Source organism: Ambystoma mexicanum, chromosome 5p, assembly GCF_040938575.1.
Source record: "Ambystoma mexicanum isolate Mex_15411 chromosome 5p, UKY_AmexF1_1, whole genome shotgun sequence".
NCBI lineage: Eukaryota > Metazoa > Chordata > Amphibia > Caudata > Ambystomatidae > Ambystoma > Ambystoma mexicanum.
Window position 1 is genome coordinate 387,503,127 of NC_090930.1, and position 27,305 is coordinate 387,530,431.

The following is a 27,305-nucleotide window of genomic DNA, read 5'->3' on the forward strand; positions in this document are numbered from 1 at the left end:
AATGTAAAATATTTCCTTTTGCAATGGGAAATTCTAAGCTAGCAGCAAAGCAACGCTGCTTTTCAACTCTCTTCTGTGGTGCACATAAGGAAACACACTGGCAGCCTTTCTCCGTGTGTTCCCGGTTTCATCTTGCTCCATAGGTGCTTGGCAAGGAAAGCACAGCCATTATTTTGGTGACTGCAAAACACAGTTTTAAGGCAAGGCGATCGTGCTCAACAGTGACAGCGCAGCCATTTTGCTGGTAACTGCTGAAGTGCAGAATGGTGAAGATGGGTAATTCTGCTGGGCTGGTCATTGTATCCCACACTATAAACCCAAAAGGAATCTCAGAACTGGCTCTGCTCTACTACTTGTCATCCCTCACTTCAAGTCCACCAGATTGTTCTCCATCCAAGCCCCTACCATCTGGAACTCGCATCCTCTCCACATCTGCCTCCTTGATAACCATCTCTCTTTCAGAAAGGCCCTCAAAACATGGCTTTTCCTTATGGCAACCTTAAACCCTCTCCCCACCCTGTCCACATCACCATAGCCTTTCACATATACCAACATCATTCAAATCTATACAACAACGCATCACATATGCAGCGGATGCCAGCTGCTGTCACGGTGTCCCATCCTACACATATCAAAACACTGACAACCCTTTTATACATAAATCCAAAGGCGGACTCCGGCCAGTGCTGCGACAACCTGCTCTACTCACTCAATCCACAGACCACTCTCTGTACATGCACACATATCAGCCACAGGGCCTACTTCACTATGACTGGTGCTCTGAGGCTACCTGCATATAACTCTTGATAGTCTAAGGATAGCCAGTATCATACCAAAGAAAAGTATTAGGATAGCTCATCAGGGCACAAAATATGCACTGGACTCCCATCACTAATCCCTGCCTGGCTGCATATCTCGAAGACTCATTCTGGTAGCCCATCCCATGTCTAAGATCTATGGGGATTGCCGACACAGCATTCAGAAGGTCCTTGAAACATGGACGACAACCTGTCTATCACAACCACAAGATGTATTAAACCATCATGCCCTGTTCCAATATAGAGGAAATGCAGGCTGTAAAGACAAACTTAACACCAACTACTTGAAAGACAATTGCACATTAAGAAATATGAACACTTGCATAAGTATGGCTATAGAAGAGATTGCAATGTCTAAAACCATCGTTTATCTTAGAAAATCTCCTAGGGTTGGACGGCTTGAGGGGTGAGAAGAGTTCTGCACACAGTCATATCTTGGACTGGGCACTCTTGCGGCACCTTGTGGTGTTGCCCAGTCCATTGCACTGGAAAATGTGTGATGGTAATTAAGGCATTGCAGTTTGGAGGACCCATAAATCGGCCACTAAGGTTCATGCAATATATCCACATATCTTTGTTTCTGCACTGGGAGACACTGGATGTTGGCCTATTGTGGAATTTGGAAAGTGTAGAGTTAGATTGTTAGGGTGGCCTGCCTATTGTGTTAAAAATCCTACTTTAGGGCAGTCAGGCATCCATGCTTAGAAGACGACATAAGATATCCAGCCTATTCAGCACCAGTTACCTTTGAGGGCAGCCTGTCTACAATGCCTAGAATAGCATCGGAGGGCATCTTGTCTTCTTCACACAGATGACCGGATTGCACAGCAAGATCAAAGATAAGCTCCATCTGAGCTTAAGGTATGTATAAACATGCCACTTAAGTGGACATTTGCAGCGAGCACGGCTTTCCATCCACATACCTTAAAATGCAGTCGCGACTATGAAATATTTGGTCTAGCTGGACTCGTGACATTTCCGCCCTTACACCAGACTTGCCTGAACACCTCTGCCATTGGAATACAGCCACAACCTACAATAATGTTTGCTCTAGCTGGGCACACATCGTTTCTCTTGCATTAGCGGTCTGTCATGACCTCCCTCAGCGCCCTCCCACATGCCTGACCTCTTGGGTTCCTTACAGGAGCCTGGCCAGCCCACTTAATTCGTAGCCAAATGCACACACGCACTTTCAGCCTTTCTTAGAATTTCCCATACCTGGACTTTAGTCCCTGAGGGCATTCCTACCACAAAGCACATTGAGGGCATACAAATGGGAAAAGGCGCTATATAAAGTTTTGACCAGTGTTGCCGAATAAATATGCTTTAAAATGCACAATTTACATAACACGTTATCAAAAAACTTCCCCTTTGTCTATATTCAAAATGTGTCAAAAAAGGAATGAGTAGACATTTTCAACGGCTGGCCCCCTTTTCATTGGTGCCTGAGACATTTTAATGCCCAGTACAAACCTGGGACTAGGTGCATGTCAGTAGGATGATGTTACATGGGTTAATCCAGACGTGGACCCCTTGTCTTGTGTGCTTAGAGAGACACAGTTTCACTCACCTCACTGATGAGGCCCAACAAGGCTGAAACAGGTGTTTGGGATTGCTGTTGGTACTCTTGCTCAGAGGAATATTGCCTAGCATTTCATTGCTGCAATGCCCAGGTTGGTGGGACCAGAATGATATGAACATGGATATTTCTCCTCTCTGAAAGGTACAATGAGCTAATAAGTAGTTGTAGGCCCTCCTGAGTGGGCACCTTCCCATAGAACAGGTTAGTAAGTCGTGTTTGCTCCCAGTAGACGGGTTCCCAAACCTTTTTGTATAAATTAACACACTGCGGCCAAACAATGTTTTAAATAGAATTGTTTCATTATGTAACTTGAGAGAAGCCATTTTTAATATAGTCTAGTTAAGGCCTTTGAAAATGGATATTTCACAATACAGCTGCGAACGTTTCATGTCAAAAGAACAAAGTGAAAATCCCAATTTGCAGTGTCCAGTAAGAATATGCTTGTGATGAGAAAGATCAGAGGGAACTCAGAATAATGATCTGCTAAAAAGGTGACTCTGGAATGAGCTGTTCAGTTTCCGCAGGACCGCAGCCCTTTGAAACCATCCCCATCCTATATAATTATCGGCTATGTCAGAGCCTTCTCTCATGATAATGTGTTCACTGTAAACTCCTCTGCAAATTCATTACCGACTTTCCATGGCCAAACTCCAAAATGAGGATAAATGAATGCAGGCCTTTGCTCTGCACTCAGAGAATAAAATAGGTCATTTAAACATTCATTGGCTGCCTTGAAACTGATTGACATTTCACGTGCTCGTCTTTCAAGAGGATGATGCACCGCTATTGCAGGTGGCAGAATGTGCATTTGTAACCAATATCTCGGGCTGGCAATTCATATCATGCTCTATCCTTCAGACCACTTGAATAACGGGCTACAAAGTCACCAGCGTTAATGCGTCCAGGGTCTGCTTACCTCGGTGGTGTATCAGGTAATGCGATCCAGCCCCCTCTGCACATGTGCTCTTCACTCGCATGGAGCTTTTCGCTCGCCATGTTCTCCCCACTCTGTTCTTCCTACTGCAATAGTGTTCGGACAATTCCTCTCCTTTCCTCCTGCCATTCCCTTGATGTTCCGTGTGTAAGCTGTAAGATTTAGTGTTTTTGTGGATCAGACCTATAACATCCATGTCACAATCTTAACTGAACAAAATTAATATAAAGAACTTGCCTTCATCTTGGGGGAAATAGAAACTGTTTATTTTTTTTATTTTTTTTGGTGCGAAACGTTATACAAAAATAGATTGGCTTCCATTGCCTGCTATTGAGTCGAAACCCTAAAATAGGCATATTGGGTCAGTGTTACTATTGGCAAATAAGGCCAACACTTCAACAGAGATTGAACCTAGTGCGTATGTGTGGGTGAGAGCCATTGGGCCTCATTACGACCCTGGCAGCCGCAGTATGAACGGTGCCGGTAAGGTACCAGCACCATCATACCGGACCGCCACATTACGAGTTTGCTCGCGGGTGGCAGTATGCTTGTCTGGTCTGGCCAGATGTGCATACCGGCACCCACGAGCAGACCAGGATGCTAACAACGGACCCGTCATTAACGGGTCCGTTGTTAGCATCCTCCCCATTCCCCATTCGTTGTTAGCATCCTCACCATTCCCATTGAGCCCTATTGGGGCTCAAATGGGAATGCGGACGTACCGGGTCCCGAAAATGTGAATTACTTGGCCTGCAAAAGTTGGTATTGCCCAGTAATTCCCTTTTTTCGGGACCCGGACCCAGACACGAGTTTGGAGGTAGCCATGCCGGTAATGACGCTATGGCTACCTCCAAACTCGTAAGGAGGCCCGTTGTGTGTAATTCATTGCCCTGTTATTCCCTCTCACGTTTTTTTAAAAAAATATTAGTTCACCAGGGTTTTATAACATGCTATGCTGCAAGCAAGCCACATCAAAACATTAGGGCATTGATTGAGGAAGGGATTGGACAAATGGGGACCATTTTTGTAAATGGTGCATTTCATTCATTCTTGCAGGTAAGTGATAATGTGAAGGGTCCAAAATAAGTAGCAACTTCTCCTACTGGGAGTGCAGTAGTAGTATAGAGAACCCAAGTCTCAATGGGGGTTACTGTAGATGGTAACATGCTATCAATTTCACAGGCTGGTGCTAGCTTGAAGACTAGGTTAAGAATGTGGCTTGTTAGATCCTTTTAGAATCTCCTGTGGGTGTCTTACAGTTACTAATGAGGTGGGCCCTAATTCAATGAGTTCTTATTTGACTTCCAATCTGTATATGGTTTTTGCTATTGAAAGGATGACCTCACTCTGTTTCCATTAAAATTACTTCAGAATCGTGTTTTAGCATTTATGTTCACGGTCAAAGCTAAGACTATTTCGATATGGCTTTTGATTAGGTCTTCTTGTTAATTGTATACCTTGGACACAGAGGAAAGATAAAGCACACAGAAACAATTCCCCCACCCCATACCACATGTAATAGTAGTGTGCTCAAGAAACACTTAAAGTTCTAGTATATTTCCTGTGACTGAATTTTAGTTCACATGGTTAATTGGTCAATTAAGTACGTAGACTTTGAACAGTAAGAAGGTTTTGTGGCGACAAGGAAGGAGTTGGACACATTGTGGACATGTTACCTTTCTGTAATGAAAATATAAGAAAAAGGGCCATCTTTGCTTGTCACTAAAGGCATTGCCCTGCCTATCTAAATTAACTAAAGGTGCTTGTTTGCTGTCAGGAAGTAAAAACGTATGATTTGTCCTCGGTGCCAAATCTAACTCTACCAGACCCTACCAATAACATGAATAACTCAAAATATGCCAACAAAATGTCTGTCTCCTCCTGATCATTTCTCTTGTTGGCTTCTTCCCAGCTGCTTTCTCTTTGAGCCTGTATCTTCCCTAATAGTCTCTTGACGTTTCCTTCATGAGCTCATGTTGCTCTTCGATATTACTTATGGGTCTTTCATTCTTTTTAATGCCTACTTTACTGCAAATGTCTGTGAAATAGTTTCTCACACTCTGTTCTTTACTTATATGTCTCCTATATTCTTGAGGGTTCACAAACCCAGTCTTTGTATGACATTATTCAAATGATGTGTCCCAATGTACTGGGTTCTTGGTATTTGTTTCTCTCTTTTATGATTCTGTCTGCTTGCCAGTCTGATTTCCCAATACTTGTTACTCCTATTTGCTGTGGACTTTCTCCTTCTTCAAACCTCGGTACCTGGGGTCTTCTCCCTTCCTCCCAAGGTATTTGCGTCCACTTTTTATTTATTTCCAAAACAGCATTGTTTGTCACGCTCTGTATTGTTTTCAAATATCTCCAATTCTGCTTATTTAGTGTTTCACTTTTATGAGTGTGACTTTGAGAATTTTCTTCCCTCCAAATACATTACCCAGGTGGCCTTGCGTCTATCCCACTCTCCCCGGTACCTTTTCAGGCGTCAGTGGAACCTCACATGGCTTAGCATGCACTCGGGTATTTGGCTTCTCTGTTGCTCTTCTTAGTGCCTGCCTTTGCCAGCGTAGCGTTCTCGGCTCCCCTGACTTTGGCAGCCGTCTATGTATGCAGGCTGCAGATAGATGGAAGTACTCCCTTCTCCTGTGTTCTCTGCATCGTATGTTGGATGTCTCGCCCACCACAAAGCAACCATGGTCGTGCCACCACCTTGCATGTGTCTTAGGTCCCCAGTTGGGCAACGGTTCTCCAATTGCAGGATTAGTCTGTGCTCCAGCGTCTCTCTGGTGTTCTTCACAGGCTCCATGACTTCATTCTGCTCTGTTTTATCCAGATGTAATCACATCAGGGGGCTTCCCCTGCCTACCATACTCTTGTTCTTCAAATGAGCTTCTCGTCCCAGTTGTATACACGTCTCTTTTTAAGGAGACATCTCCTTTTCTTCGGTACAGCTCTTTTGTTCCCACTTTGTCTGAAGCCAAACATACGGATGACCAATTAGTCTTTATAGAAGATAGTCCCATATATGCATGTAGGGTGTCTGGTCTAGGGAATTCCTCCTCAGAATGTGTGTCCTTGTCTTCTAAGGGGGAGTCACTCCCATTGAGGTCCCACTTGCCCAAACCACTAGGGAGAGGGTCTTGCAGAGCAGGCTCACCTCCCTAGCTTCATAGGGGTGGGTCCCCCTTGAAGAGAAGGGACGAATACCTGCGATTCATCACATTTTACACTATCATGATTATTCATATCAAACTCCATGCATAAAAGCTATAATGAACACAAACGCAAACAAGCTTGGTATAGACATAGGGAAGCAATTACAGTGACAAGACTTGAGCCTTCAAGCCTTGTCAAGCGTGTGAGATGGAGTGGGCTAGAAGGGTGACAGATTGATAAGGACGATTTGTCCTCATATACTGTCATGGCTCATTAATTTCGCTCCTACAAAGATGTGCAGTATTGCCAAAGAATCAACATAAAAAAATGGTTGGCTTTTACCCAACAACCATCCATTATCCTGTTTACAGAACATCCTGCTCTCTTAATAGTGCAATCCTAGTCGTCCTGCATTTGCCATGCTTAATGTCAAATCACAGAGTAGCTTAATGCAAGTAGAAGGCTTGAAGCAGACTTTTATCTTGCAAATCTCAGTAGTGAATCGTGTCTTGTGTGATTATTGCTTTTGATGAGTCAAGCAGCACTTCAGTTTGCATTCTGTGAGAAGTAAATATTGTGTGCATCATTATTAAGCTTGAAGTTAACAAATTACTAAAATTGGACTTGAAATGAACGTTGACATGAACAATGCTGTTGCTGTGCCAACCAAGGCAATCCACCATCACCAGGATATATACAAAAATATAACAAGCATCAGACCCAAAGGCACAAGCTATCACAGGGGACATCACTTGCGGGTTGGCCTCTGATGAAATACCTCAGTGAAAGTGGTATTGATAATGGCACTTCACATCGTATTAGAGCCTCATAAAATCAAATGAAATCCATTTTAAAAAATCCTATTATTTTGAAATAGTTGAACCCAGGATATTGGGTGTGGGTGGTTTCACTGTAATCCTGGTAGTTTGTCACCCATTAATATCAGTACCAGCACATCTGGATCCTTATGATTCATGAATGACATCACTGAGTATGGTTGGGAGACGTTCACCAAAACTGACAGGTGAAGTTAACATTTGGGGGTGCACTCCTGCTTATCTCATGCATAACATCAAAGTATGCCTATACCCACTACCCTCTCCCCACCGGTCTGCGATCCCCACCACCACAAGACTGCTTTACATTTGTTCCACTGTAAGTGCACTAGAAATAGAAATAGAAAATGCTTACCATGCCCCATTTCCCTGTTGAGACCTGCCATGCCCCAAAAGGGAAATAGGGCCTCTATAAGCGCCAGTGAGAAACAGTAGCAGCAAGTCCATATTAGGGCCTTAAACCTAATTTCTATGAGATAATTATTCAAAATGATGCCCTTGGGGCAGCAGTGAACTTGCCCAAATACCACCACATATATCTGAGGCCAGGAAAGTGGTACACTAGCTTCCAAAACAACAAAGAATCCTCTTCAAGACACTCAATATTGCCCACAGGTGCATATCCAAAGTGGCCCCACCATACGTAGCTCAAAAAACTGTTCCCCACCTAACTAGTAGGCCTACCAGAACTCCCTACACCCATTGACAAATGCAAACCAAATTCAAAAGAACCAGAGCAGGAGGAGTAAACTTCCCCGTCCTTGTGGCTAGATATTGGAACGCCCTCCCTCAACCCCTAAGGGCTGAAAACTCTTACTGGGCCTTTCGAAAAGACCTAAAAACCTGGCTGTTTGCATGATCCAACTGAAAAGAGCCATCACCACCTATAGCAGTAGTCACTGGCATGGCAACAGTACTATCTCTGTCCCTGAATCTATGGATAACCATTGCCTTACCCTCATCACTATGTTAAATGTCTCAATTGCCCTAAATATATGTGTACCATTCTATTTTCTTGTATCAAGTACTCCCCAGCTAATGGGACACATGTAACTGGATCGTAGCGCCCTGATGCCTGAGGGCTTGTGTGCGCTATATAAATACAGTACATAAATAAATAAATAAATAATAAAACAAATCTGAAAAAGTTAAACAATGGTGTGGGAGCTCAAACTACCCAAACATCAGGTGGTTAAATGTGTCCCCAAACTAGTTTGCCAACCACCATCAATGCCGATAAGAAATTATTAATCACTTAACTCCATTCCAGTCAGGTGTTGATCATTTAATCCCACCATGTTTACTATATTTTTTACCGGTTAGCAATAAATATGGATGAAATGGAATACACTGCAATAAATGCAATGTTTTTTTGTTTTTTTCTCATCTATGACTAATTAGTTCCACAGTCACAAAGTAATGTTTCTACTTCTGTGTGCCAAGTGCGGAAATGATAGTGTACAGACTACAGAGCTAAATCAATTATTTAGATTTTTAATTTACACATGTATTTTCTATAGTTTTATTAATGTTCAAAGGTGGGTGATACTAGTGTGCAGTTCATGATTTCGTGCTCCATTTAGTTGAAACCGCAGGGAAATAACTGTTGTGACTAAAACAAATATTTATTTCAATTATTCTTATGTGGCATTGTCATTATCGCTGTTGTATATCTGCATACTTCTAAAATATATATGTGTACATATATATATATATACATATATATATATATATATATATATATATATATATATATATATATATATATATAATAGGGTGGGGTAGCCACCCTATAGACAAGGAAAGTCGGAGAAACATAGGAACCTCTCAAAATTCTATTGTTAATAACTTTTGATTCAAATACTGAAATTCTGAAAGTGATTAAAAGTCTGTTGCCCCCCAGACTGCAAAATTTCATAAACAGTCGCTAATAAATAAGAGTTATTAAGCATCAAAAAATATTTTTTCCAAAAACACAGCCTACTTCTCATTCATTTTCCCCTAGACAAAAAAGGGCAATGTTTGCCAAAGCACACAGCCCAAACCGCTTGACGGATTTGGACCAGGTCTGAAACAACCTAGACACAAAGTGTTCAAGAGTGCTTTCCTTGGTTTGGGGTTATTCTGTGTAGTAGTTATTTAAATATTTGACACAGAATGGGGGACCCCCTTCTCCCATAAAATAGAGATCTCCCAGGATGAATTGCAGGATCATGGTTTTCAGAAATGAAACAAACACCATCTTGTTTTTCTTTCGATGCAAGAGATATTCGCAGCTATAGCTGAGGTTATGGGAAAATGAAACACAGTAAAAATCTATTTGCAGGTCAAAAAACATACAAATGCCTTCAGGGTAGAGCTAGAGGGCTGGCTAGAGGGTACTGAGTGAAATGTAGGCATTGTAGTCGAAAATATCCTTATGAAAACATCTCTGTCCAACTATTAAACAATGCTGCACATTGCATGACTAACATTGCGGGGATCTAACACACATATGCCGGTAACCCGCACATGTACAGTTGCACTCAATGAAGTGATGCATGAATGTTCTCATGCCATTGGCAGTGAAGAATTCCGTCTCCACTCATGCTGCACCAGCTTTAACCAGATCGAAACCATTCAAATCCTTCAAGGGAAACTTTGCTTACTATGGTCACCATTGAACCATTGAACATCCAAACTGTGTGAACACTCTCGGCATTTCACGAGTTATAGATGCTACTGGCATAATCACATGTTTTCATTGATATGTCCTTTTTAGCTTGTGCTATTAGTTGTCACTTGTGACAACTATAATACCCCAAGGTATTGCATTCAAATACTGATTCATGTGTACATAGGGAGAAGGGCTTCTGACAAGGGGTACACACAATGGGCCTCATTACAATAGTGGCGGTCCGGAAACAAGGGTGCCAGTAAGCTTACCCGCACCTTTGTTTCAGGACCGTCACACTACGAGACTGCTTGCCGGGGCCGCTGCACCCGGCAGGGTCAGACCTGTCAACACCCCCCCTCCAGGCAGACTTTTCACAGAAGCACTGGCACTGTTAGAAATGGTGCTGGTGCTTCCATGAACCCATGCCCATGGACTGCTATGGGACTCCACGGGAATGGGGATTAACATTTTCCGGCACCTAGCTTCCCGGTACCCTGGGACTTGCAATGTCCCACTGGCACCGGGAAGCTACATAGTGTAACATTTTATGAGTTTGGCGGCAATCAGCAGGAAGCACTGGCAGGGTTACCACCAGACTCATAATGAGGCAAAATGGCATTTGAGGAGGGACACACAGTGTATTAGGTGTTGTTTGGCTATTGATCCCTCCCATTCCATGCCTCTGGCCATGATAATCTCTATGGCTAAACCCACCCATTCCTGTCCATCTTTCAAGGTCTGAACTCTTCCATGGTGGTCGCCATCTTGGATGACTGTCTCTAAGGAAACTCTCTGGAAACAAGCCTAAGCTAGCAGTCATCTTGTTTATTATAGTGCAGCTTCTTTTATTTTTCTGAGCCTTAAAAAGAATTGTGCTTCACTATTCTTCTGTGCAGTGCCACCTCTTTAAGTTATGCCACATTTTGGGGTGTGCTATCCACTGTACAATAAAATAATGATCACAAAAATGTGCAAATGACCTTTGATATAATGTTTTATATGTTATACACTGAGGGCATTCAACCGACCGCGTGTTGCGACTGTACCCATGGTGAAAGGCGCTATACAAATGATGAAATGAAATTAAAAGTCAATGAGCTTATCAGCATCCATCAGCCAGGCGTTGTCTCATTACAGTTACAGAAATTGAGTAGTCGCCTGTTGTTACACAATTATAGTAAAAGCCTTTTTCATTTGTTAAACGAAAACAAGCTGGTGGCAAATGACATTAGAAAGCGATGGCATGTGAACAAAAGTGCAAACTGTCTAAGCTTATCATATGACGCACTAGCCAGCCCTCCACTCCAAACTGTTGCATTGTCGCAAATGTTTCCCACAGAGCAGCGAAGAATTCAGTCTGCACCCACAGTTCCTCCTCCCGATGCCCCAGCTCATCCCAGCCCTAGGCGTATGCAAGTCAATTTCTGACAGCTGTTCCCTTTAGTTTGGGCTAATAAGTGCTACCCATAAGCCAACATTATTGCATGTGAGAAGGACAGCTTGTGGGTATTTTTTCGTTTTTTACCCATTCACTGCCCAGGGAATGCTAATACCTGTGGCCGTTCCTACCCACTTCCAGCCCCGCTCCCCCAACCAAAACACATGCTCATGGGATCTCGTTTCATTCACTCTAAGACGCGAGAACATTAAAGTTTAGCCTGTTATTTCTAAGCAGTCTACTGGGAGTTAATGCCTTAATTACAGCTGTAAATGATTACTGGTATAATAAGAAATGTCTTGACCAAGACTATCTTCAGCCAAATGATGAATATATATATATATCTCTTGCATGCACGGTAGTCCTGTTTAAAAAATGCAATGACAAAGTCTACAGTTTTGGCTTCAGGTAATAGATGGGCATTTTCCAGATACTGCCAATCCTATGCTCAGGTAATCACTAAACTTTCCAACTGTTGCAATCTTAAGTCCAGGTAGTACCATTATATTGGTCCCTAAAAAATGAATGTCCCATACCTATATAAAAGCCCAAACTGCTAGCTTTGCCAATGCTTTTTGAGGAGTTCCTGCTTGTATGTGCCGACTCCCCATTACATAATAAACCATGAATGGTGAAGGGATGACATTCGCTCGAGATAGACAGAACACATGCTATAGTAATACCGGCTCTCTGTCTGCACTAAGAAAAGGGCCCACATCCAAGCCTGCATCTCTGTGGCATCTAACAAATCGATCGAGCTCTTTGAAATCTGCAAGGAGCTGGCCAATCCTGCTGCATTCTCTACCTCTCCTGTCCCCGCCCAGGCCCTCTGTATGGCCCTGGCTTCTCATTTCATCTCTAAAACCCAGAACATCCTGGACACCCTCTCGTCCTCTCTCCTCCTCCTCCCTCTACTCTCTCCTCTACCTCTGGCCCCCCTGTGGCTACCTTTCCTCCCTCTTTCTCTTCCTTTCCTCTGTTCTCCCCTGACAAGGTTTCTAGACAATTCCAATCTCTCCCCCCCCGAAACACTCTCTTGTACTCCTTCTTCTCAAGAAACCCTCAGCCAACCCTCCTGCCTGGCTAACTGTCACCTGACCTCCATCACTTCTTTCCTGGACAAACTCCTGGAAAAGCTGGCCATCTCCCAGCTTAATCTTCACACTGAATCTGTTGCTTGTCTCCATGACCATCAGTCTGGGTTCAGAGCAGCCAGAAGCATGGAAACTGCTCCCCTGAATATCTGTGAATACCTTGATTCTAATCTCCCCTCTCTCTTCATTTTACTTGATCTCTCTTCTCCCTTTGACATGGTCAACCATGCCATCCTGCTCAATTGTCTCTGTGTTAACCTGGGTATCACCGATCAGGCCCTGGCCTGGCTGACCTCGTTCCTCTCTGATCGACCCTCCCAGGTCAAACTTGGGTCCTTCCTTTCCTCTATCTCACTCTCTACCTGTGGTGTTCCCCAGTGGTCTACCCTCTCTCCCTGGCTGTTCAACCAATAACTGGCACCTCTCGCCCACCGCATTGTCGCTCTCTGTTCCAACTTTCAGTGCTATGTGGATGACACTCCGCTTGTTTTCAGGCTCCCCTCTGCCACCAGTTCTCCTTCCCTCATCTGTCTTTCTGCTATCCAGGAGTGGTGTGCCGCCAACAATCTTCGCCTTAATGCCATTAAGAGTTTCTCCTCATCCGCACACCTGAACCCTCATTTCCTGTGACTCTCTGGCCTGCCTCCCTTGACCCTCTTCCTGCTCCCAACTGTGAGGCTAAGAACCTTGGGTTAATCTTCGACTCCACACTCTCCTTTTCTCCTCACATCAATGACATCTCTAAGAAGTCAAACTACCAACTGCACCTCCTCAAAGATATTCTTCTTTTCCTCTCTTCCCCCAGAAGCTCACTGTCTCTAGAGCTCCGGTTCTCTCTAGGCTGGACTACTGCAACAACCTCTTGCTAAATCTGCCTGCTTCTACTCTCCACCCTCAGCAACTCATCTAGAACAGGACTGCAAGACTTGTCCTTGGTCTCAAGCCCGGGGATCGTTTCTCTTCACTGAACTCTCTGCATTGTCTCACAGTGGCTGCAAGGATTAAGTTCAAGACCTGCTGCATTGTCCACAAGGTCTACTGGGGCCTTGATGGGCAATTTTCCCTGGTTCAACAACGCACATCTGTTACAACACAAGTCTTTCCATGTATATTTTCATTGACTTGCTCCTTTTGATATCAACACTCTTGAATCCTCCTTTTGTTTGCTTTTTCATGCAGGGCACTCAGTCTAGGTGCAGTTGTCAGACCAACACGGTTCACCCGTTACATGCCATGCAAACAGTCCCCCTTTTCCATCTGTTTTATCAAGAATTGTCCACTTCCTTCCCTTGACAGTGAAGAGTATTTCTTGTGTTGGGATTATTTTCTTTCAACACTTTCTGTACTTCTCTAGCTCTTGCCAATATAGGTTCCCTCTTAACCCGTAGTTCCTTGACCACTTGGCTTGTGTCAATGCATGTTTCTCTTCTCACACCCTTCCTGGGATTCTACTTGCTTTGCCATCTCTTGTATTTCAATCAATTCACTCTTTGGTATTTGCCACCTGCACAACGTTGCTTTTATTCCACTCAAAACATGCTCATTATTTGCTTTGTCTCTGTGTGGCATTCAGAAATGCTTATTCAATCATACTCCTTACTTGCTTTAATTCTGTACAGTATTCAGTAATGCTTTCAGTTCATTCGATATTCAAAACTCATCTGTTTCACCCTTGAAAACACCTTCAGTTAATTTCAAAATTATAAGCATTGGCTTCAGTATTCAAAAGTGCTTATGACAGTTTCCAAAAAGTTTGATATTGAAGAACGGCTTATTTCAGGTTTACGGAGCGCCATTGTATGAGTGTTCGCAGTCTGCACTCACTGGCTTTAGACGGCAGCTCATGTTGGCTTTGTTCCTTTCCTATCTTTGCCTTTCCATCTTCTGCAGTCTCTGCTCTACTCTCGTAGAGGTCGGGGAGAGTGCTGATTGCTCTCCCAGAAGTCTGTGGTGACCGGACTGCTTCAGCGTCCCACCGATCCTGCTTGCACCCAACACTGAGGGTGCGTAGGCCTTGCAGACCTTCTCTGGGCCTGCTTCTACCTTCTCTGGGCCTGCTTCAGCTCAGGCGTCTCTATCCCTTGCCTTACACAGCTTACAGCACCTGCATCTTCCGCTCCTGTCTCTCCAGTTTGCCAGCTTCCAGCTCCATCCAGCTCCACGCTCCAGCCTGCTGTGCATCCACCTCTCTTTTGAACAACCTGCTTTGTTATATACGTTGGGCTTACTAAGTAACCACACGCAGTGGTCTTGTAGTCCATTTGCGGGGCCATAGTTAAAGGGACATGCCTAGCGTCTCCATCCGAACTCCATAGCCCTCTTCTTCGTCTCAGTACCGAACTGGTGTTTGGGGAGGGTTGCCTAAAAGGAATTATTCACAACTCTGTTGTCTTCTCATTTTGGTATTTGGCTGACATTTATCTGAATTAACATTGTGAGGTTGCCAATAACCTATAAAGGTTGTGGGAACCAAGGGTACATTTTGATAAGGGAATGGGGATGCCGTGTCCCACCTAAGGCTACCCTCTCCTCTTTCCCCAATCCCCAAGGACCCTCCACCTGTGCGATCCTCCCTTGCTTCTCCACTCCAGGGTCAGGATCAAAAAGCAATGGCCTTTCTCTACCCACTTGAGAAGACAATCCATGGGGAGTAGGTGTGAGGATCCTCTAAGATTACTCACACTTTCCAGGTTTACAAGACAGCTCCTCAAGGTCTAAGACTGTCAAAGAGACAGTTTAAGTTAGAGGTTGAATAATGTTCTACTTTTTAAAAGAAATATTGATTTCATGGAAAACAAACAGCAAAATAACACTTTAATTTTTGCCTGGTCTAAGAATGCATTAAAACAAGCCTGTTTTCTGTCATCGTCAACATAAAATCTGCACCAGTAATGCTAATTTTTTCCAAAAAACGAAGGTTCTGGACAGAATGTCCATACAACACTGAACACCACATAATAAAGATTACCCAGGCTTATTAGCTAGGGGATTCTTAATTCTATTAATGACAAATAGGCGAGCATTAAGCAAACCTTATGCTTTAACTTCTTTAATACACTTTGCAGCAGTTTCAACACCAAAACTGAAAATGAACAAAATGTATCTTTTTTTTTTTAAATGACATTTCCTGATCTTCTTGTTCCTTTCTGTAGTCATTTGCACATGCTGTCTCCGTAGCCCCTTTAGACACTTCTGGTTTCTAACTCCTCTTCTTTGGAAGCTCTGAACAGATCCAGGAGTGTCACAACTGCAGCCATGAAAACAGAAAAAGTCAACAGCGAACCTGAGAAACCGCCTTGCCTGTCAAGCAGAAAGAACACTGTTAGGGAGGGAGAATGCACTGCACTAAAGGGAAAATCATATTGCTAGAACCGTCATGTAACACAATGCATGCACTGGGCGGGAAAGTAATGCTTTCCTCTGTGTCTTTAAGTGAATCAAGGCTCCCCTAGCTAACAAGCCTGGGTAATGTTCATTCTGTGTCAAGACGGGAGGTGAGCATTAATCTTGTTCAAATCTCTGTATCACCGCCTCTGGCACAGATGAAACTGGCTCAGAATAGAAAGCCTTAAATGAGCTATTGCTCAACCAGTCTGCTGCTAGTAATATATCTCTGAGCAATGCCCCTGCTGTGAATGCTTTTTATGCCATCACGCCCCTTACTGATTGGGCCCCAAACCGCTTTATGTCGATCCCTGCATGATGCATGATCTCTTAGACTCACCTGGCTATTGTGGCTGATGCCACTGCCTTCAAAGATTTCCTGTTGGTGATAAGCAGCTATGTCACTCCTGCAGGATGAGATAGAAGAGGAATTGGTCTTAGTCATCTTTGCTAATGCAAAGGTCACGCCCTCCGGGCCAAAGATCTTCCTATCTATCTCCAAAGCTCTGACACCCTAGATCCTTCTACATGATACCAGACACAGGAGCATAGCTAGTTTCCCTGACAGCTGTGTAATTAACAGGTACTTATTTGACGGCCAGTCTGCCAGGAACTGCAGCACCACCTTCACATCCCAGATGGAGCGAGTATTTCGGTACCAGGGGTACGTGATATTTCGCCCCTTTCATGCATGCGCATGACCTCAGCTGGATGGTCCCCTAATGGAGAGCCATCCACTATTGCGTGTCCAGCTGAGATCGCTGATCTATAGACCCCCAAAGCCCGGAAAGTCTTAACGTCCTCCAGTAGGGAGGGGAGCAAGGGAATTGTGGATAGCTACTACATGTGCAGAAATGGGATGAATACATCTCCTTTTGCACCATAGTTCCCACTTACTCCATGCCATGTTCTAACTCCTGTGGTTGGCTGGGGCCCAGGAATCCAAGATAAATTGGGCAGCATGGCTCGAAATGCCCAGAATTGCCCATTGTATCCAACACCATGCAGGCTATCAATGGCAGTGCTCTTTTCACTTCCAGAGGATGAGCCAAACCAGCTGGGTCCTTGAGTAAGCACGTCTCTGATGATAAGATCCGAGGAAAGTTCCATCAGAGCTGGAAACCACACTTGCGACTTCCACATGGGTACCACCACTATGATGATCGCTTTCTCCCTGTGAACTTTCGCCAGTACTCTGCTCAGCATCACAAAGGGAAGGAATGCATAATGCACTCCTCCGCTCCAGTCTTGCATGAATGCATCTGTCCCGAGCACATGGGTCCAGCCTCCAGCTGAAGAACCTGGTTGTCTGGCTGCGGAAATGTCTGTGTGCACCGGCCCCTATAATTGGTCCAGCCACTGGAAGACTCAGCTTTTAAGCTTCCAGTCACTGTAGCCTGTCAGATAACAGGAATACCAGTCTGCTAATGTTAAGGGATCCTGGCATGTACTCCGCCGTCACTGATATCTGGCCTGCAGACGGTAGTGCCAGAAGACTTTCGTCAGTTCCGCCAGGAGTCTGGACTTTGTCTCCCCTAAATGGTTTATGTATCTGATTGCTGATATGTTGTCCATCTTTAAAAGGATGCAGCAGTTCACTTTGCCTTTCGTAAAAGCTAGGAAAAACCCAGCTAATAGTTCTAGACAGTTTATATGCAGATATAGTTCCTCAGGAGCACATTTGCCTCCCGTCTCCAATGAGCTGCACCTGGCTTCCTAGCCTGCCCTGCAGGCGTCTGACTCTAGACCAGGTCAGGACTGTCTTTGAAAATGGCACACCATTCCTCGCTTCCATGTTCTGTAGGCAACATTGTAATTCTGTGGAGTGCGCTAGATGTCTAACCACTTTTGCTAATGCGCAGAGGGAGATGATCTCCTTGTCAAGGCACAATCTTATTTCCCTCTTCATATCTTTCAACGTCTTCACTGGTAGTTCCAGTGTTGCTTTCTTCATGTCCACTACAAAGCCCAAGAAATCTAGCCTCTTGGTCGGGATCATGCTCAACCTTTTCTGATTGATGAGAAAACACAGTGACGACAGGTTTCTCACCCACTGTACTTGAAACATGAGTGCCTCTTGGTTGTCTGCCAAAAGCAAGATGTAGTTGAAGTATATGATTATGCGAACATCCTTTTCTCTGATGTCCTCTGGTACGGGTCTCATCATTTTGGTAATGGCCCACGGGGCTGAAGTGAGTCCGAAGGACAGTGTTGTGAATTGCCAGAATTGCCCTTCCCACCTGAAATCTGAAATGCCTCTGCTACCGGGATCATCAGGTAAACATCCTTCAGATGTATACTGGCTAGCCAGTCGTCTTTTCTGAGGATGTCTCTTAGCAAGTGAATGCCTTCCATTTTGAAGTGCCTGAATGTCACCCAGCCATTTAGTTCTTTTAAGTTTATGACTGGTCTGACCTTCTCCTTCCTGTGGACTAGAAACATAATTCTTTGGCCCTTCATGTAATGTGCCGCTCTCACCTTTATTTGCACCATGGGATCTGCTTGTTCCCCTGCCTCTGCGACCCCTGAAGTTTCTTCCTCTGGTTGAGAAGGAATCTTACTGTCTCGATTCCCACTAGTGGGCTCTGGTGCCCTGGGGTCTTCAGGAAGATGCACCGCGACAGGCTCATCAACCCCGATAGCGGCCGCTCCCAGCAAAAACCCTGCTTGGAAAGATTGTCTTGATGGAGGCTTGCACCTTTTCCAGGGAGGTATACCTGCCTATGAATCTCCCCTTCTCCTTTCCAAACACTTCCCTGAAGGGGAGACTTTGTCATGCTTCTCCCGCCTCACAGGAGGCAAAGTCACTTAACTTTGCATCAATCTTCTGGAGGAGACCTCTCCTTCTTTCTAAGGAGATCATGCAATTAGCATTGCCCAGAAAACATACTGCCTGTTGCTCCCAGCTTGCTAGCTTGTCTGGGTCCACCTCTTCTCCTGTGTCCCTGGCCAGTTCGGCCAGGTCCATGATCTTCGTTTAGGGGCCAGTGAGGTCCAACAGCTTCTCCTGGAAACTTCTCCAGGATCTATCCATGCCTTTCCTCAGGTCCTTTGTGGTTTTGGTGATGAAAGTAGCCATTTTAGGATCTAGCTCGGCTGCTTTGGTCACCTGTCCTGCCAGATCCGGGTGCATGCATTCTGCCCTCCCGCGCATCTGTGTGTCTTTATATAATGGTTTCCTGATTCTCTGGGCCATATACTTCACCCATTTAGGCAAGGGTTGCCAATCAAAAGACTTGGGGTTCCTGATCCCTTCTGGGCTGAACATGTTAGATATTTCTGTGTCTGTAATCTTCAGGTGCATCTCCTTCCTGGCCTTTTTACCACCCGCAGGGGTAGTAATCTCTTCCTTCTGCTCATTATCACCCTCTTGCGAGAATGATGTCACTTCTTGGGACCCTTCTTCAGTGTCCATGTCTTTATGTCCCATATTATCGTCCCCTGGGTTGGGGGTCTGAAAGCTTGGCACTTCTGCCATCTGTAGGAAACATCCTTTAGTTTTGCAAAGGTGTCAGCAGCCTCTGGGGCACGATGTTCGACCCCCGTTACACTGGCACGGGGGAGTAGAAGAGAATATTCTCTTCTGGGCCGTGTTGCTCCCCTGAAGGCTCGACTCCTTTGTGGCAGCATTCACGGATGTGTTCAATTTCTCCTTCTGGGTGCTCTTGCTTCTCCTCCCTAGAATTGATTCCAGGGTGGCCAGCCTCTCCTGAAGCAGGCTGACCCCTTCTGCCACTACTTTCACCAAGGAATTCCCAAGCAGTTGCTTGAAGCTGAGCAGCAGCTCGCTCTATGGCTGTTCTTCCTCACTCCATTCTAATTCTGACATGCTGCCTGTATTGGTTAGCTTTCCTGCAAGTGCTGTGCCGATGCCTGAACTGCGCAGGCTAAGTGCACGTCCGCTGCGTTCTACACTGGTGGGCTTGGTGGTATTACTCGCACCCACAGTATAAATACTGCTTTCACTCAACTCATATTTCCGAGGGGTATCTGATAGATATTGGCTCTGCTCTTTATTGCAGTTCCATGCACTGCTTTCATGCCCTTGGCTTTTCACTATGCTTTGTCCCTCTGCTTGATTGCAGAGCACTGTGGCACCCTCTGGCATGGGTGCATGGTCTTGGATGCCATTATTCCTGCACTGCTGTGAAATAGCAAACACCTTGCTACTCCACGTGGTTGCTGTTCACTGTTTGTGGTAGCCAGTTTCTCACTCTCATGGGTATTGGAGTGGTGAAATGTGCAGGATGAAGCCCATGAAGTGGAAGCGATCCTGAGACTCCTCCTCCCCAAGGGAGGGGGGTTTGGTCACTCCGCTCTTTGCTCTCAGATTCTGATGACGCCAGTCGAGCGCCCCGCCCCCCCATAGTGCCGGGATTGAGGCACGGGTCCTGATCCGCGCAACAGCGCTTGTGAGCAAATAAATATTGTGTTGCGTCAAGAACGAAACTCAAGCCCTGACCTGGACCCAGTTGCCATCAGTCAAAATGCACGTGTCGTGCAAAGGAAGCTGCTCACTCGCACTATGAGTCATTTCTTTCAAATGTATAACGTGTGCACAATAAGCATAAACGCAGGCATGAAACCAATAAATTTAAATTAAAAGAAACATCAATTTCTCTAATATTTCAATGATCCATCTGTGATATGTAATACATATTCACCTTCAGTTAGTCTTTTTGACATTCATAGTGCTAATAATTAATTTAGTAAGCATTTTCACAGTGTGCTTATCTCATTGCTCCATTTTATTAACTTTTTTATATACTGGCTCTCACATGACTTCTTCCCTAACGATGTCAAGATTGTGGAGCTGCTTGTGTAAACCTTGCCTATCCTAAATGTATCATTCTCTGTATTGGTACAGACACTGTCACATTTATCGACCAAGTGAACCTTTATTATGGTTGTGGAACCGTGCCTATGGGGACCTATCTGTTGAACATGGGAGTGCTGAACGCAGTATTTTGTTTTGTGTGGCGCCAGGTTACAATTCCTTGGGGTATCAATGTCCATGTGGTCTTAAGCGTTCAGTATATTTCTGCCTTCACTTAATCAAAGGTGCTTCATGATGGCCTTGCTTCATATCAGAATAGCAGCATACAACCAATACACAATGCTGCTCGCCACATAGTGTTTGCACTTACGCAGTGCAGTGTAAGCCAGTGTCTGCGTTCTTCAGGCCCTTGCCTGGTTTCCATACATACCTGGGATCTTAGTTAAGGAGACTGGCCTTACCTTTGGTGATCCACCAGTTAGAACACCTCTCTTCCTCACTGAAAGTTCCTGCCATACGTTTCAACGAGAGAGTCTTTCTGGATATCTGCAATTCTTGTAAATCCCACCTCCTAAGTGCCTGAGTGGAGGAAAAAGGATGTGGTACAATCACGCTTCAGCTATCCCTTCTCGGTCTAACCAGGACTGCTCCCCTGCTGGTGAAGGTGGTGCAGAGCCTAGAGCATTTATATCCACCACATTTAACTGGTCCTTCTCCTGCTTTCTCTGTTGACAATAAGATATTGTTTTCAATGTGCGCCTGGAGACCATGAAAATGGTGGCAGTGTGTGGTACAAATACCAATAACTGGCCAAACCATGTGACTACATTGAAATTAAATTGCAAATATAGCAATAATAATGCTGAACCAAAATAAAATCAAGTAGTTATAAATGGCACTTTTGGACTTATGCTCTATCTTCCCTTTTCTTGTTTCCTCTTCAGTCGCCGCTCCAAAAGGACGGACTGACTCGGCTCTCTTAATTTGTTTTTGCACTGTTCACAAAGTGATTTACCAATCTGAATTATTCAAATGACCTCATGTTATTTCTCAAACGCATATTCTGATATAAGGTGATGTTGAATTCTGAAGACCCTGGCTGGAATGTATTCTGATACCATGGGCCTCATTATAAGTTTGCCGGTCCGGGAACTATGGTACCGGCAAGCTTGCCAGTACAGTAGTTCCCGGACCGACAAACTACGAGTTGAGCTCCGGGTGCCTTTCTGCCCACCAGGTGTGACCTGGCGGGTAGAGCAGCACCATAAGCACAGCATGTTGGATGCACTGGCATCGTTTATAATGGTGCCGGTGCATCCGGCTTCTCCATTCCCATTGAACCCTATGGGTCTCAAATGGGAATGGGGAAGAATATTTTCCAGAGCCCAGGAATGGGCAGATACCGGATCCGGCAATGCCGTAATTACCCGGTTATTGCCCATTCCTGAGCGGCGGACAAAAAAAATATTCCGACGGCAGCCATGCCTGTATTACATATAACTTTTAGGGAATAATGGGTTAATATGTGACAGCACACTTTCTTTGACAATTTGGATAAAAATGAAAACAGTTTCCAATTGGTTTAATAGGGTACCTCCAATACAAACATCCAATAGATACAATTTACCAACAGTTCACAGGAGCATTTAAATGCATGCCCATGATGCCTTTGCACACAATATATGCCAATATATTCCCAAGCAGGCTGTGCCCATAAATGTTCATAATGGCTACACAAATATATGCAAACATTCCCCTATAAGAGCATATTCTTGTTTGCTTTGCACATAATTCCAGTAATCATACTAAAAAAAACACATTTCCAGGCTAGCTCTGCCTATATATGTCAGTATCCCCATGTAAGGACATAGGGCCTCATCACGATTTGGGCGGTAACGCCAGCACTATTAGCGCCGGCGCTAATAGCCCTACCGCCAAACCCCCAGGCGCTATTAGCACTGGATCACGGGTTTGGCGGAAGGTTTATTGCCCATTCCCCATTGGGCCCATTCGGGGATTCCTCATTCCCCATTGGGCCCAATGGGGAAAATTCACGCTTTTACTGCTGGCGGATTTCCCACCGGCGGTTATCGTCCTGAAAATTGGCAATTTTGCTGCGGATTTCCCCCAGCTCAGAGCTGGGGGGAAACCCGCCAAAGCCATGATTTGGCGGACCCTTAAATGCGGTGGTAATAGCACTACCGCCGCATTTAAGGCTTACCGCCAGACTCGTGATGAGGCCCATAACTTGTTGGCTTGGGCTTTAGAAATGTCATGCCACAAGAATGCAGATATCCCCCACTATAAAACTCGGTCTAGCTGCACACATACTCTCTCTCCTGTGTCATATACTGTGCACAACACCTCTGCCACTAGAAAACAGCTATGCCCCATGACTTAATTAGTTATAGCTGCAAACATAACACTCTCTCACATACTCCCCAGACTACCTATCTGCACCCACCCATGTGCCTGTTCAACATGGGCAGACTACCCTCAGCACCCACGCACTACTCCAAAACACTTTGCGCAACACTTCTGTCACAAGAATGCAGCTATCCCCATGTAAATTCAGGCTAGCTGCACAGATACTGTCTCTCCTGCTTCACATATTTTGAACACCTCTGCCATTAGAATGCAGCTATCCCCCCTCGATAGCAATTCGGTCTAGCTGCACACATAATATCTCTCCTGTTTCACATACTTTGCACAACACCTCTGCCGCTAGAATGAACCCATACCCCTACAAAAAATGTGGTCTAGCTGCACCCATAATGTCTATCCTGCTTCTCACAGTTTTCACAACACCTCTTCCATTAGAATGCAACTATCCAACACAATACAATTCAGCCTAGCTGCAAACATAACGGGAGTCATTACAACATTTGAGGTAGCCATGCCGCTACTTGCGGCATGGCCACCCCCATTCCGGGTACCGGATCCGGGTTCCTGGAATGGGGAAATACCGGGCCATTCCGACCTTGGAGGGCCCGGTATTTCCCTATTACAGGAACACATCCCCATTCGAGCCCCCATAGGGCTCAATGGGAATGGGGAGCATGCTAACAACGGGCCCGTTAATGATGTGCCCGTTGTTTGCATGCTGGTCTGTTCGTGGGACCCAGGTGTCCTTATCGTGTTCCCGCGAGCAGACTCGTATGGGGCGGTAAGAGGTTGACGGGTCTGGCACCTTTACCGGCGCCATTAACCCCTTACCGCCAAGGTCGTAATGACCTTCAATGTCTCTCCAGCTTCACATACTTTGCACAACTCCTCTGCCATTAGAATGCAGCTACCCCAATGATAAAAATGTGGTCTAGCTGCACACATAATTCCTCTCTCGTATTCTCTCCAGACCACCCATCTGCACCCACCCACAAGTCCGCTCAACATGGATGACTAGCAGGGTCTTTGCCACCCCTGCCTACCTTCACATTTTCTAAAATGCAGACAAATATTCTATAGCACTCTGAGGAATTTTCTATACTTGGACTTCAGTCCCCAGGGGCATTCAGCCTACAGCACGTTGAAACCATACCAATGGTAAAAGGCACTATACAGAAAACATTACCAAAATGGCTGCACCAAAATGCAGTCTAGTCATGTAATAACATATCATATTTGCTCAACTGTAGATGCCCAGTGCAAAAGCACTTTAAAACACTTGCCAGTGCATAGGCGCTTTATAAATAAAGAATATCATTAAAAAAAATGCCATGCCCCATTAGTAAATGACTAGACTGGCAGCACCCAAATGCCAGTCTAGTCAGACAAGTACATTTATCATGCTTGTTTTATTATAAATGCCCATAAAAACATGTCATGCCACAGTGTGGAATGGCTCGACTGGCTCCAACAAAATACCTGTTTAGCCACAACACATGCTTGCTTTATCATGGCTGGATGGCCATTAAGGAATGTTGTAGTAGCGCAGCCCGCTCCTCATCCCTCACCCACCAAAATCAGCTCCTCACAGGCCCAGCATAAAAGTATTTGTGCACCCATTCACAGCAATTCAATACCTTCAACTCTCTCTTCATAAATATCTTCCTTCTCGAGCTCTTCACTCATCCGCCTCCAACTCCCTCAGGGTCAGTCGCGTCTCCAAGCAACGAGTAGGCGGTAGATCTCTTTGTTCGGTTGGGGCCTCCATCTGGAACAGCCTCCCTGGCTCTCTGAAACTTGAGGAGAACCATCTCTGGTTACGGAAGCACCTCAAAACCTTACTCTTTGCTTGTTCTCTCTCTCCTCCTCTCCCCTGCTGAACTCCTGGCTGAAACTGAAACTGCACTCATTACCTAGCCACCCTCTGATCTCGGGCCCATGTCTCCTCCCCCACCAATTTCACACTTGAACTGTCTCCCTGGCAACCCCTGTACTTGGGGACTGTTTTCTGTATCCCTACAATCCTGCTATCAGCACTTGACACCTAATGTCTTGCACTTGCCACCAGCTGGCCATACTTTTTACTTATTGTTTTATTTATTCTATTTATCCCATGTACTGCACTGTCCCCTCCCCATCCCCCCTCCACACTTATCCCCTTCCCATGCACTTGCGCGATCTGAATCACACCTGGCCTAGTAATATCGTTGTCTGTCTTCCCTCCCTTGCACCTTCGCACCTTGAAACACGTGTGTATAGGAGCGTTATAAATGCCATATATCCTATCATGTTCTCATTCACATCTGCACCCATACAGCATTCACTCACTCACACATTACCTAACACATAACACATGCATGCATGCATACAAACATACATCAAACATGCAGTGAAAAACTGAATCTGTCCTCACTGAGGAAAGTTTCTACTATACTGCGGCAGCTGGCCCCACGCGCCGGCCTCCACCACGTATACAGAAAGCAGGGAGAGCTTACTGGTTCCTGTCATGTACAGTGGGGCCATAGTGCTAGGTGTCTCAACTGTGAATTGCGCTCCAACTTCACAAAGAAATACTTTTAATTTAATTCGGAAGTTGGAGCACGTGCGCTCTGACTTCATAAAGAAATTATTTGACTTCAGAAAGAAATCCTTTCTTTCTGATGTAAGAGTACATACACTCTAACTCATACACTCTACCTTCACGAAGAAAGGATTTCTTTCTGGAGCTTGTGAGGCACCCCCACACATGACATGGTGTGACACAGCCTCTGCATCATACAGGTTTCAGTGGCCCCAGCTTTGCAAGTGCTCGCACCATCACACTCAAGTAATCTAAATTGTCTAATAGGGTGAAGGTCAGAACCACCCCACTTTCTCCTGGGGCGCTGTGAAGTTCCTCCATTTAGAAGAGCTAACAGACTTTACATACATATGACAAAGGATTTGTTATAGGCATAATATGTTGACCACCTCCTCAATCTTTTAGGACCAACTGGCAATCAAGCTGGATTGGCGTATTTTGTTGCTTACATTGCTTCTGTTGTTATGTCTTACTTATTGAAGCCTTCGTTTATTTTCTCTTCAATCCAGAGGGCCAATCTGAGTGACCCTCCAATCCTCAGCCAGTTATGTATTCATTGCCAGTCTTCATAATGTGGTGGTCCTATTGAATACTTCTCTTAGTACGAAATGTTTATTATTTCTTTTTCAGCGCTCATTGGGTGTGGTTTTGTTGCTGGTACTAAATGTGTGTTTATTCCTTTGTAATTAAATAACCATTAATAAAAGACAAACAGGGTAATTCATAGAATTTCGCAGAAAAGTGTCGCAAGCGGCTGGCGCAGAGTGTCCGCGTGCGATTGACTGCGCCAGGCACGTGCGCTAAAACCGATTTCCGCGCACAGCGTATTCATGGATTTCATGCTCCCAAACCAGCCGTGGCGCAGAGTATCGCAGCGACCCTGCAGCAGCGCCAGTAACGCCCCCAAGAACGCCCTCGCGCAAGGAAAAGCCAGCAAAATCGCTAAATCATCGCAAAGGGCTGCGCTAACCCTGGACCAGTTTACAGGGCAGCCAAACAAGGAACGCAAAGCGGGTAACGTGCATATCAGGGGTACACGTGAAGTCATACACGCGATTAGCCAGGGTAAGTGTATTACAGGGGTACACGTGAAGTCATACACGCGATTAGCCAGGGTACGTGTATTACAGGGGTACGCGGGAAGTTTAACACGCGATTGGCCAGGGTATGTGTATTACAGGGGTACGCGGGAAGTTTAACACGCGATTGGCCAGGGTACGTGTATTACAGGGGTACGCGGGAAGTTTAACACGCGATTAGCCAGGGTAAGTGTATTACAGGGGTACACGTGAAGTCATACACGCGATTAGCCAGGGTACGTGTATTACAGGGGTACGCGGGAAGTTTAACACGCGATTGGCCAGGGTACGTGTATTACAGGGGTACGCGGGAAGTTTAACACGCGATTAGCCAGGGTAAGTGTATTACAGGGGTACACGTGAAGTCATACACGCGATTAGCCAGGGTACGTGTATTACAGGGGTACGCGGGAAGTTTAACACGCGATTGGCCAGGGTACGTGTATTACAGGGGTACGCGGGAAGTTTAACACGCGATTAGCCAGGGTAAGTGTATTACAGGGGTACACGTGAAGTCATACACGCGATTAGCCAGGGTACGTGTATTACAGGGGTACGCGGGAAGTTTAACACGCGATTGGCCAG

The 27,305-nt window shown here is 45.2% G+C and overlaps 1 protein-coding gene across 6 annotated transcripts in view; it reads left to right on the forward strand.

Moving 5' to 3' along the window:
• FGF13 (fibroblast growth factor 13) overlaps positions 1-27,305 on the forward strand; it is a 1,438,916-nt gene that overhangs the window by 1,256,065 nt on the left and 155,546 nt on the right. The window lies entirely within an intron of this gene.